Source organism: Bidens hawaiensis, unplaced genomic scaffold (genome assembly GCF_021521415.1).
Source record: "Bidens hawaiensis isolate Kalapana, Puna unplaced genomic scaffold, B.hawaiensis_p1.1 tig00014233_1, whole genome shotgun sequence".
Classification (NCBI taxonomy): domain Eukaryota; kingdom Viridiplantae; phylum Streptophyta; class Magnoliopsida; order Asterales; family Asteraceae; genus Bidens; species Bidens hawaiensis.
The window spans coordinates 539,993-549,759 of record NW_027492227.1 but is presented as its reverse complement, the minus strand read 5'-3'; the positions used below and the strand labels follow the sequence as shown (position 1 = coordinate 549,759).

At 39.2% G+C, this 9,767-nt stretch overlaps 1 pseudogene; it reads right to left on the bottom strand.

The window, feature by feature from the left end:
- Nucleotides 1-6,769: 6,769 nt before the first annotated feature.
- On the bottom strand, nt 6,770-8,585 carry LOC143546160 (UPF0481 protein At3g47200 pseudogene; annotated as a pseudogene).
- Between the last annotated feature and the right edge of the window lie 1,182 nt (nt 8,586-9,767).

The following is a 9,767-nucleotide window of genomic DNA, read 5'->3' as shown; positions in this document are numbered from 1 at the left end:
TGTTCAAACTATATGGGTTTATTTTGTAAAATCGGCGAACTTGTGAATAACTTCGCCCTAGGCGAAGTTATCCACAACTTCGCCTGTATAACTCCGCTCCTATATAAAGGAATTTTTAAGGTCAAACAGTTTATTATTTTCTGGTTTCAGCGAACTTATTCTCTCCGTAAACCTTAGCGAACTTATCGATCAAAATCATCTGTGTTCTTATTTCGATTCCATTCCATGATTAAAGGTGTGTAAGGTTTCTAGTATCGTATAATCAATGTTTTTGAGGTTGATCATCGGTCGTTTCGACTCGATTATCGACCTCGTCTTACGAAACCTTAAACACCCGATTTCAAACTTGTATTTAAGTGATAGTAAACCACTTGAACGTATAAAACTTCATAAAATCATGTATTTCGGAGTCCTTGATCTCCGAAATCATCAACTGCACGTCGTTCGAATCGCCTTACTGTCGCCGATTCAGTTTCAGGCGAACTTACAGTTTGGGCGAAGTTATCCGTAACTTCGCCTGAGGTTTAACTTCGCCTGAGGCGATGTTGTGGTGAGGCGAAGTTATCATTAACTTCGCCTGGACCTTTTTACTTATTAGTTATTAGACGAACTTAAAGATGAAGCGAAGTTGTTCCCAACTTCGCCCCACCTTTAACTTCGCCTATACAGATTTTATCACAACTTCGCTCATGGTAACAAGCGAACTTGTGTTATGCTCTAACGTTTATCTAACTTGGTTCGTTTGTTGCAGATATGGCTGCTGTTGCTGGTGCTGGAGGTGCTGGTGGCGATGATGGAGGAGATAATGAAAGACAATTCTTTCCGGGTCATAACATGTATATCACACTTGACCCAGACGCGAGTGGAGTAGATGATTTCCGCGAAATCATCACATTCCTGCTACGCTCGCGGATATTTCACGCCATTACGACAACTCTGCCGATTTCCTTGCCCAACATTGAAGATTTCTGGCAGACGGTGGAATATGACTGCCGCGTCGACCCCCCGGTGATGCGTGCAACGGTAAATTGTCAGGATGTTCAGTTCTCGTCTAAACAAATCCGGGTGGCTTTGCAATTCGGAGAGGAGACGAGGGACGACCCGACAGAGTTTGTTGCTCCGTTCCGTGATGGAGCATTTCTACGAATGGGATATTCTGGTCCCTTGGGGGATACACAAAGAAGGAAAGGTTTCTTGCTCGATCAGTTGCGCTTCCTCATGCACGTAATGATGGTCTGCATGTCAGGGAGGAAGGCGGGCACTGACGGGATGGGCGCGACCTTGCAGTCGGCGATGACTGCTCTGACTTATAACAAGCGTTACAGCTTGAGTCAGATGGTCTTCTATGAGATTGATCGACAGCGAAGGGCAATGGGGCGTGAGAGATTCATCATGTATCCAAGATTTCTCCAAATGATCTTGAATCATGTTGCTCCCACGTTGCCTCAACGTCGCCCTATCAGATACGTGGAGAGTGTGAACAAGCGTATCTTTGCTCAATGTAGAACTTCGAGTGCTAGAAGCAAGCCTGAACTGCGTCCTAGGCATACTCCTGTTTGGGTATTTAATCAACCCGGAGTATGTGCCTGCTCGTGGGGATGAGTTTAGGGACCCGGCACCAAAACAGGCAGGAGCACCTCAAGCTATACCTGCTGCTCCTGTTGTGTCACCGGAGGAGGAAGTGGACCTTGATGCAGAATTTGGTAGTCAAGGCTTCTTTGATATGGATCGGGTGGATCCAGAGGAGAACGTTCAGGTCCCTGTTGAACGTGCCTCGACTGTGCATGTTACTAGGGCAGCTACAACGGTGGCTGACTCAGATTTTGATGATGTAATGGATGAGGCAAGACGTATGATGGTGACTCAAGAGAGGACGTATGGGAAGAGAAAGAGGACAGATGACGACAGTGAGTCAGAAGAAGATGAAGACATTCATAAGTTGATCAGAAGTTCAAGAAGGGACAGGACAGGTGCAGGTAGGGGAGCTGGTGAGAGCTCTAGAGTCATACGTTTCGCTCCGCCCGCACTGTCCGGTATGTCAATTGTTCCTACACCATTACAGGTCACAAGGCCAAGCGCCACGGACGTTCCCGTGGTGGCTACATCATCATCTGTTGGCCTCCCATCCATCACACTCCAGCTGACGACTCCAGATATTGTATCGTTGCCGCCTCCAACGCTTACTCCGTCTGAGGTTGTTGCACAGGTTATTGAGTCGACAGTGGTTCACACTGCAGGGTTGTCGGTCACGATACCACCTGCGGTTACGTCCACAGCTACTTCTGATGTCCCGGTTTCATTCGAAATCCCTCCTCAGTATACTCAAGCCATATCTCACATGAGGTTCGATTTCGATGCAACCCTATCAGACTCGGAAAGAATAGCTGCACTTGAACAGGTCGTGGCAGAACAATCAAGGGTGAATCTTATCCAGACCCAGGCTATTCAACGCCTAGTAGCAGAAAATCAACTACAGTCGTCCCTCCTGGTTGAACATGGAAAAATTATAGATGCTATGAAGGAGTTCTTGGCATCTCAGGGGGAGACGAGCTGTAAAGGCGACGAGCTCAGGACAAAGAAGAAGAATGACAGAGACGATGATCCCAATGCATCGAAAGGTGCAGGTGGTGAGTTGCCAAGAACTACTCAAGCTCTTGGGACAACCACAGCTCAGGGGGAGTCTGCAGGTGCAGCTGGCGGTTCTGGTGGTGATGGTAGATGACAAGGAGATGGGAGATGATGTGATCGATGCCTTGAAGGAGTTGGATGATGATATGTTAGATGTTGATGATGTGTGTGATGATGATGTGCTGCCATTAGAAGAAATTGAGAAGATTGGTGCACAGATAGTGATAGAAGATGATAGTGATAGAAGATGATGTTGAAGATGGTGAAATTGTAGAGGAAAATGTTGAACACGAGCTTCCAACCATTGAGAAGTCGAATGTATGTGAAGATACAGTAGTTGATGATACAGAATGGGAGGAGCAGCCTAGATGGAAGGAAGGCTATGCTCATTGGTTTATCAAAACGAAGAAGCCAGTGGTACCTACAATGTTCAAGAAAAGTTATAATATTAAAGGGTACGCTGAGCAAAGAAAGGCATTATCTGTTGGTTATATGATGAACAGCTAAAAGTGTTCGTGGTGAAAAGATATGATGGGATCCAATACTTTAAGAGGACGTTGAGATCTCTAAATACCTTACCTGAGTGTGAGGTAAAGGATTTGGCCAGACTGGGGTTGATTAATAGAAGTGATGATAATATGGCCAGAGTTATTGGGAAGATAGTATGGAAAGAAAGTATTAAAGAGAAAAAGTTTGAGTTGCTAAAACCACATAAAGGGAAATTAGTTGAAGATACTGAAAGAGGAATGAGAGCAGATGGCAAACCTTGGATGGTGATGAAATATAAGCCGATTCGGTGTTTGAAAGAGGTTCCAATGAAGACTATGCCTCAAGATGTGCTGAAAGATCTGAAATGGTGGTATGTGGATTGCCAGACTGCTGAAGCCGTGATGGAAGACGAAGACGAACAAGAAGTGCTAAGAGTGTATGATCCGATGCATCTTGTTAATTTATCTAAAGCTGATCTGCAGGTGTTAAACGAGAAGAAGATATTCTATATTCCTGCTTGGAAAGACGAAGCGAGGAAATATCAGCGAGTAGTCACGGTCTGTGTAAGAGAGGGAGTGCATGCATGAAGATTACAAGACAAGTGCTTAAAGATAAAGATATGAAGCTACTGCCAAAGGGGAGTCTGTTGGTGCATAATGTCAGTAGTTCATAGTCTAGTGTCTGTAATCCAGTCTGTAATGTTAATTGTGTTTTGTTTATGTTTAAGCGAAGTTACTGACAAGTTCGCTTATCAGGCGAACTTGTTAGTCAAGCGAAGTTAGCAACAACTTCGCCTGAACATATCAGGCGAAGTTGTCGTGTATTTATACGGCTTGTTTAAAGAAGTTGAAGGAAATCATATACAGTGTGTGTGAGTCGAGAGACGTGAGAACCAGAGAGTATTAAGTCTGTATTCAGTGATTATATCACGTGTTTCGGTTATAATATAACGTGTGTTCATTCGTATCGTGTGTTTGTTTGATTCGTGTTCTACGCTCGTAACGACCTACGCAGGGATTCCGCACCTGTGTAGATCTAGATATCCCGTGCAGATCCATCCAGGGAACCTACAGTATCTACATACATAAGAACAATTTTAATGAAAATAAACCAAGTTAATTCATTCATTAAAATCCCGGCTAAGTAAAGCCTACAATCTGATCTGAGTAAACAACGACGTTAACAAACATATTTTAAAAAAAAATGAGTATCTTGTGATAAGAAAGTGAAAAAGTTTAAGAGAGTGGAGATGGTTTTATAAAATGTAATATGGTTGTATAGCTTTATAAAAATGGTTTGTGAAAAATTAAATTTGGGTAGGTAAAGTATTTATTGCTAATGGCTAAAACATGCCGGCTAGGAGAAAAAAAATTGGCGGCTAAGCGAATCCGGCTAAATAATTAAGTGAGTAGATAAAAATATTTAATTTTAAGGGCTAAATTTACACCGGCTACGAAGACGGCTAAGTGAAGCCGGCTAAATATTTAATAGAGTTGGTAAGGTTGGTAAAATATTCAATTTTGGCAGCTAAATTTACACCGGCTAAGAAGACGGCTAAGTGAAGCCGGCTAAATATTTAATAAGATTGGTAAAATATTCAATTTTGGCGGCTAAAATTAGACGGCTAAATGAAAAAAAGAAGGTGGCTAAGTGAAGCCTTAGCCTACAAGCCGAGTTGGAGCCAGCTAAGAAGGAATATTTGGAGCCGGTTAACTAAATACACGTATCCCGAAGCATGCTAAGAGTCAAAGATGCTGGTTAAATAACCATAGTTGTAGGCTAAGTTTAGCCGCCTTTGACACGTGTCGAATTTTTATTGGTTAAAGGTGGGACCCGTTTATTTTTCATAAAATTTCGTGCCCATAAAGTGGCGGCTAAGCTTAGCCGCCTTAGCCGGCTTCAATGACGTGTCAGTTGTTTATTGGTCAAAAAAACTAATGTTTGGAGAGATGTAGGCTAAAATAAACATGTCTATTTTGATAAATTTTTGGTTAAACATGTCTAATTCTGTAATTTTCCCCTTATTTGTATTGCTTGGCCGCACATGTTCATTCAATGTTTTCAATAATGATTGGAATATATTTTTTTTAACCGGAGAACACACACTCTGTTTTACATCTACTCCACTAAAATTACTATACGGGTGCAATGCGCTCTACACGATCCAATGCTTGGTTGGGATGTGAACCACTATACACCTTACACTTTACACGATGATATACCCTTGGAGATGATCATTGAAATAGATTTGGGCCTAACTCAAGCCAGCTGCAATGTGCGCACACCCTACCGGCCACTAATTAAACACAAATAAATCATACATTCATTTCTCACCGGCAGCACCACCAAATCACCAATAGCTAGCCAATACTAGATTCTATTGCTATACATTTCTTTTTTGTAGATGTTTTCCCGGCAATTCTCACTATCTAGACTTCTTCGACTTTTAAAACACACACACACTATGAAACAAAGAACTTTCAGTGACGGAGAATATGTTTATAAAGGCACCAACTATATATCGATGAAGCTCCTTTGGTAAAAAGTCTTGCAGGAATCTTTCTCTATAAAAGCTTAGCGGGAGTCTTTCTCTATAAAAGTCTTGCAGGAATCATTTTTAGTTTCTTCGATGGATAATATGTTGCAAATGGCCTACCGGCAAAACAGGAAAAGTATGGGGCAAAATTTTATCTAACACCTTATTTTTGGTACAAGTTTTATCAATGGAGTAGCGATTAACTTTCCTTCAAAACTTGTTAGTCATGCTTTAGTCTATTTACTTAGCTTTTGTGTAACAAATACTCCAAGATTGTTGAGTATATAGAAGATTTGATATCTCAGATAAATCTAATTTATTACAACAAGTTGCGACAACTTGACTATAAACTTTTATTACAACAAGTTGCAGCAACTTAACTATAAACTTTTTGAAAACATGATTAAATATTCAAAGCGAATCTTAATATTATGAAATAGTGTTTTGACTTATCATTCATGTTTCACCATGTTTTCAAGTATATATAAAATGTCATCTTTCTTATACGAGAACCAACAGTTAACCTCCAAAATTTTTGAAGATTACAATTTTGATTTTGTTTTAAAAATATTTTGATAAAATCATAATAAACAATATGAAAAGATAGGTTTGGAGATAGATCGGTCTCTTGGGCCGATTGGTATAATTTTGCTTTTGTGTAATATGCTGTAATTGGTTTGTTGGCCTTTGTTTTTGGGGCGTTTGTTTATAAAAGTTAACTTTCGAAAAAAAAAAAGTTTTAATGCTATTACGTCTTAACTTTTTAAAAAATTATATGGTACAAAGAAACTACATTCGTTTATTTACCATATGAAATCATCATCAACATCATCATCGTACTCAGTAAATCTCACCAATAGCAAAACTATGGTAGGGTCTGAGGAGGGTAAGATGTAAACAACCTTACCTCTACCCCATGGGAATAGAGAGTCTGCGTCCAGTGAGACCCCCGACTCGATAGTGGTTTTGCATCAAGCCTTGGACATAAGGCACATAACACTCAACCATCGGGACCCCGGCCGATTGGTACATGCACCCTTGTCTTTCGGCTATCAACGCCACCACATGATGCATGATTAACTTTCCGCCATTTTTACCATATGAAATCGTATATGTTGCAATGAAAAAAGTATTTACAAATATAATCACATACAACAAATCAAATCAGAAGTTAAACAAACTAAACAACCTACTCACAAGATGTGCTATCTAATAAGAAAACTACTTAAATAACCATGTCGAAGTGTTGCTGCAACAACGTACCGCCGCCCACCCCCCTTGAACTGCTTATCTGATCAGTCGTGTTTATGATAGTATGGAAAAACCGTGTAAACTGTTTGAAGAGCTGCAAGAGAAAGCAACATAAACGCCGCAAGTGCGGAAATAGCAGCCCATGGGCTCTCAAAATAGGTATGCTTAAACCCGGCCCAGCCTACGTGCCACCCATTCTTACAATACTCGTTTAACTCCACAAACAAGTCTTTTAAGTAATGAGTCTTGATATCAAAGGCCACATCTTTCCCAACATTTTTAAAAAATTTTGCAATCTCTTTATCTGTACCAAAATAATTCTCAATAATCTTATTATGCGAAAGCAAACCTACATCGGTTGAGGTACTCATTAGACATCCCATGAATACAACATATGTTGTAATGTCTTTTGTGCAACTAGAATAACATTGCTCGAAAGCCATACAGTTCATAAAAAATGAACTATGAAAATCATCCATGTTGATTTGAGGGATTAAAAGCAATCCATTTTGGAATTCAATATCCAAGAAGCTATCGGCTTGATAATTCGCCTTGAACTTGACCCCAACATTAACTAGCTTGGTCGCAGGTCGGATGAGTTTAAGCGTTTTATCATTATTATTTGAAGCTTTTGGGATAATTTTCTTAGTATGTATGAAACTCTTTCTGTAAAAATCAAGTAAATGTTTTCCATCAAGATTCTCACACTTCTTCAAAACTTCCGGTTTTCTATCAACCATGTAATTGAAAAACTCTAGGATTAAAGATTGAAGCGTTCGGTCTCCGGGTTTAGATTCTTCAAACAACCTTTTTAGAACAAAAAATGGGATTTGATTCTCTATCCTCAAAAGATCTCTCATTAAAAATGGAGATATCCAACTCAATTTAAAGATAGGATCATCTTGTTGAGTGCTAACCAACTTCCCAACTTTTCTAAACAATTCAATCAAGAAAACGCCATCAAGCACCATCATTTTAGCTAGATCATTAGTCGCGAAACGATCAATAGACTCGGAGTAGCATTCTCGAATTCGATCCTCCATTGACACCATAATTTTCATGAAAAAACCAAGTGGCTTACCGGTTCTTGTGATCATATCATTGAGGAACCTCCACTTATGTTCTTGAATCATCTCAAGATTCTTGTTTCCGTAGTGATACGGACCGATGGACACGATTCGAGGTTGATAGGCTTCATTGTTGATTTCAACTAGACTTTGTGGGAGTCTAAATATGCAACAAGAACTCTTGCCAGCTGACTTGTGAAGTAGTTTTGGTGATTCTTTCATTTGGGCAGTCATGTTTTCCACTTCTTGATCTATTGTTATTACATGGCTTTGATGATTCATGTTTGATGACATTTTTGTATTGGATTCTTGGTTTGGTGATTGTAAGTGAATAAATCCAGCAAGTGAATTGGGGATATGAACTATGAAGAACTCAAGTGGATTGAATAGGTCAAAGTCTGTGGGGTTTGATGGGTTCTTCTGTGTAGTTTCCTTATTGGGAGGACAAACCAATATTAAAATATACTACTTATGCGTGTGGGTCCTTTGAATTAGAAAAATAGGTTATTATTATTATTATTATTATTATTATTATTATTGTTATTTATTTATACTCGGTTTCAAATTCAAGAGTTTGACTAGACATTGCCTTAGATTTATGAAAATATAAGTTTTTTCTATATTAATTGACTCAAAAGATTTTTACGTCGTCTAAATTTTGTACATTTGTGTTAAATATATTGTAACTATATATCTAAGTTTTATGTAGCCGACGATTAATTTGATGAGGATTTTGCCTAGGGGTGTAAAAGGGCCGTGCAGGGCACGAGCTCGTGTAGAGTAGTGGAGCCCATCTCGTTTAACTTGTGACTCTATTTCTAAAACTCGAATCTTGATTCATATTTGAAAAGTTGTAACACATAAATTATGGTTTATTTTTATTGTTAATGAAGTATGAAATAACCGAATTACCCTTCTTAAAACAATAAAGATAAGTGTATATAAATTAGCGTTGTGTTCCTGAAACTCATTTAAAAGCCTCACCATAGACCCTGCTCCCCCCCCCCCCTTTAAACCTCTTCTTTAGTACTAGACGTCAACATCTCCATGTCGTTTGCTCATATCCCCTCCAATCGTGTGTTTCTTCTATTTTATCGATTCCAGTTTGTGGAATTAGTGGATTGATCGTGATAGCTAGGATGCGGTAGCAATGAGATTAACATGGAATTTTGTGGTTGGGGTGTCTTCGATGGTGATGACTACAAAGACGAGATGTGGAATTAAAAGATAATGAACGAAATGATCTAGATCTTCATAAGCTAATATATTGTTATCATTTATGTGTTTAGCATGTCCTTTCATCCCCATACAATCACTTCTCCGTGTCCTTATGTTTGTACCAAATCTTCAACCTACACAATCAACTATCCTTTCCCTTCATTGTCGGTCATCTGTTGTCTAGCTAATATCACCATTACGAGTATTGACATGTCCACCTATAAACCTTTGTTGAAGTTCAAAATTCGCAAGGATGAGTTGCAACTTTATCAAATTTCATACATGAAGTTAATGTTTTGATGCTCTCCATCGTTGATGCCACTTAAGCGCTTGATTGACACGTTTATGATAACATCCTAGATAGATGGGCTTTTAAGTTCTTCCATTGCCATCTTTTTGTTCTTCGTGGATTAATATGAACGGTTTAGAGAGGGATTCAACTCAAACATAGGATTTTAGACTAAATTACAAATTTTGTCATTTAAACACAACAAATTTATGAATCATGCCCCTATAAATTTCAGTTTCACTCTCTATATTTTAGATGAAAAGGTGTCTCGATTTTAGTCATTTAACTT